Source organism: Rhagoletis pomonella, unplaced genomic scaffold, assembly GCF_013731165.1.
Source record: "Rhagoletis pomonella isolate Grant_MI unplaced genomic scaffold, Rhpom_1.0 Rhpom_scaffold_01810, whole genome shotgun sequence".
NCBI lineage: Eukaryota > Metazoa > Arthropoda > Insecta > Diptera > Tephritidae > Rhagoletis > Rhagoletis pomonella.
The window spans coordinates 26374-30231 of record NW_023460364.1 but is presented as its reverse complement, the minus strand read 5'-3'; the positions used below and the strand labels follow the sequence as shown (position 1 = coordinate 30231).

At 31.4% G+C, this 3858-nt stretch overlaps 1 protein-coding gene across 1 annotated transcript in view; it reads left to right on the top strand.

Annotated features, from left to right (window-relative positions):
- LOC118752753 overlaps positions 1–3858 on the top strand; it is a 31434-nt gene that overhangs the window by 5982 nt on the left and 21594 nt on the right. The window lies entirely within an intron of this gene.

Genomic DNA, 3858 nt, shown 5'->3' with positions numbered 1-3858 from the left:
AGATAGTTACGTAGTTCTTATCTTATTAAAGGTCAGACCTATAGCTTTTTAATTATTTGAGCATCGATTCTCTTTATAGCTAGACATTGATCATTTATACTGGTAATACCTATTGAAGGAGCTTCCTCTTTGACTTTAAATAACAAAGAAGGGATAGTTTTACCACAGAAGTTTTTAGCCAAGAATCCAATGTATATCCCTATGAAAAAATTATTGCCCGACAAGTAAACAAAATTACTGTCCTTAAAAATTCCCCAAAGAGCCCCATTTGAAATTATTCAAACGTCAAAAGAAAATCACAAAAATTTGGTTAATAATTACAGTGCACACTTTCTTCTTTTGTGTCTAGTAGTTTTTTTTAAGATTGGTCCAAAAAAATCATAACAAAGAAAGAAACCAATGCAGGTATTTAAAGATGAAAAAACAAAAAATATTGTTAAAAAGACTATGTTCTCGTTGACGTACGTCCCATTGATAGCTCGGTTAGATAGCTTAAGAAATAATATGTTTAGAGACATTTTTATCAAAGTTGATAAATATGACATTTGACCAGTTTTGTTACACAAATACTCCCACGACCGCAGGCAAAAATATTGGCTATAATTTGTCAGTTTGTTTGCCATATATACGTTTTATCGGTGCACTTGCCCAACATTCGCATTCGCAAAAGCTCCGCATTGATTATTGCGATTGATACTATATAAAATATTTTTTTTTTTCGAAAATTTTCAATTAAAACATACAAAAAAAAATTTTTTCGAAGAAAATTAAAGTTTTTCTGACTCTAAAACAGAAAAGCACAGTTTTTAAGTGTGTGAAAATAAAAAAAAAACTGAAAAAAAACCGAATAAGAAAACCAACGAAAATAAGGCTTCCTTCACATTTTTATATTTTGTAAGCAAATTAGAGTAAAAATACAAAAATGTTTGCGGCTAATTTTATAATAATCGTTTTTTCCATGATAAAAATATAGTAAGGTAGAACCGCTGAGAGTCACTTTTAAAATTCTTGACGTTTCCAAACAATTTAATTTTTAAATTTACTCACAAACTCACACACACATTTTCATTTTCAATCTCAAGCAACAACAATTTCGAACAATTTCAATTTTTTATTTTCACTTTTATATGATTTTAAAATGTTGGCAAACTTCAAAAAAAAAATCATGGCCGACAAATTGAGAGAACGGTTCTACCTTGCTATGTTTTTATCATGGTTTTTTCCTAATTTGCGCGCTTTTGAATTTTTTTTTACTTGCTGTTAAATACAAACTTTTAGCGTTATGAGTTAAGGCTTAATTAGTTACAACTTTAAGATTTTGAAAATAGCAAAGCGAAATTTGTAAAAATAAAATGTTTGTAGATGTTTTGTGCTTGACTTTTTACACTACAACTACACTACATTTTCGGTAAATTTTTTGTAAAAAAAAAACAAATTAAAAAAAAAAGGTTAATATGTTTTGCCTTATTGCTCAAAAGCTAGAGCTAGAGTCATAGTTTTGATCGTGAAGAACTAAGAATAAATTTGGTTTATACTTTAAAATTATTAAATTTTTTTAATTAATAATAATAGATTGGCGCTTAAACATATGTTAGTGGTTGGCCGAAAGGGGGGACCTACAGTTTTACGCCGACTCCGAACGGTAATTATATTTTTATGAGAAGCTGGTTTTCATGGCAGAAATACCCTCGCAGGTTTGTCATTGCCTGCCGAGGGGCGAGCGCTGTTAAGAAAAAACTTTTTTTCTATATTTTTTCGCGATGTAGCTTTGACCAGGGCTTGGACCCAGGCGCCGCGGAGGGATAGCGCACACTGATAATCATTACACCACAGCGGCCGCTTTTTTAATTGCGTAGATTAAAAATTCGTTTGGTAAATATGTGCACACATTCTACTACATAGTTTAAAATTATTAATTTTTCAAAAACTAAATTGAGGCAGCTGCTGGCTGTAATTTAGATAAAGAAAAGCGTCTATTTCGATGTCCAAGCAAAAATGAAGCAGGCAAAAATTAAGACAAGTTCTGCATAAATTTTTTTTTAATTTTTTTCCACGCTTGGTTCAACTTTATTAAAATTTTTAGCCCAATTCTGTATCGGTGACAAACATTTTTTTACCGACAAATTTAAACTTTTTCATATATTTTTCCATAATAAAAAACTGTGACAAGAATTTGTCGGTGATAGATAATAGAGCCGTTATTCAATAAATTCGTGAAAATTTTTTTTTGATAAAATATATGCATTACTTTTGGAATTTTTTATTAATTAAATTTCCTCAGCATACATACATATGTACTTGTGTCTACAGTATTTTAATGAGCAAAGCGTAATTAATTAATGTATCTTATATGTGTAAGTAAATAATGTTATTTAATCAGCCCAAGTGTACACGAATATTATTTTAATAGACATACTTACACATACAAATGCACATGTGATCGTACATGTATTCGCTTATGTCCGCAGATTAAAATCTAATCATTCACTGACAGCATTTTTTTGCTTTTGTTTGGCTTTTTCAGGACAATGCAGCGAATAAAAGCGAAAACCACGCCAACCACCAAAAAAGAGCAATGAACAACAACCAAAAAAAAAAAAAACAAATCAAAGAAAATGTGCCACGAAAATGAACTAAATTAAATATTTTCTGCGAGCTTTTGGAAAAAAGAAAACCATGGACAATATAATGCGCAAAATACGAAAGCACAAAAGAATTTCAACAGAAACACCACAGAACGCCAATCAATGTGAGGAAAAAGTAGAAAAAATGAGGAAATCCAAAAAGAAAAGGCAAAGCAAAAACAAAGTAAGGAGTGAAAATTAGGTGCAGATAATATGAAAGCAAATGATTTTTGGGAATATTAAAGAGGAAAAAAGAAACAAAAACCGAAAGCTTGATAATATTGCACATATATAGAATCATAGCACAAAGAAAAATTTTGCTAGATAACGTGACAAAAAAAAAAGTATACCTATTGTGAGAAATATCCATTGAAAATCGTATTGTCATCGCATAATCGGTGGAGGGAGGGATATAAATATGGTTTGTGAGCAGCTTTTATCGAGTTCTAATTAAGGTACTGGGCCTCATGCATAAAAAGTGAGCTTAAGCTCAGACTAAATTTTTGCATTGATGGAGTGAGCTCAAGATCAAGAAATTGTGCTGGATATCGAGTCGGAGCTTAAGCTCACTTTTCATGCATAAGGTCCACTCAACAACGCGAAGCTTTGTTCCAATTTATAATGAAAGTCCCGGTTTGTTCCATAAAACACTGGTGCAATGTTTAGAAATTTGGAACTAGTTAAAGTCAGTTCTATTTGCTTCTTATTTTTCTCTCTTCTGCGCGTTTTCATGTAAAACCACCTTTTCTGATAACTGCAATATCTGCTAACAAACAATGCGATAACTATATCGACCTCAATAATTGAAGTGATGCTCGAAAATTATGCCTACATAATAGATAAAATAATACAAATAGCGACAAATTATCGATGCCATTATCTACAAATATAACGATAGCACGAGAAAACGACAAAAATAACAAGGGTAACGACAGCAATGCTAATGGCGATATGTGTTAAGTTAGTAGAAAATATCGATAACTCAACCGACAAAAGCTCAACAAAATTCAATTTGAAAAATCGATAAAAATATTGGTATCGTTGAAAACATCGAGCGCATGTTCTGTAAAAACAGTGATAATTTACAAGAAATGAATAAAAATAATAATAACACTGTGAGACAAATGGTAGGGGTCAGTGATCGGGAAGGGTTCAAACTACCAGGGAAAGTTATATCGGTAAAAAAGAAGTTATACGTGTCCCGGCGTTTCGCTGGGTCACGTCTAGGAATCGA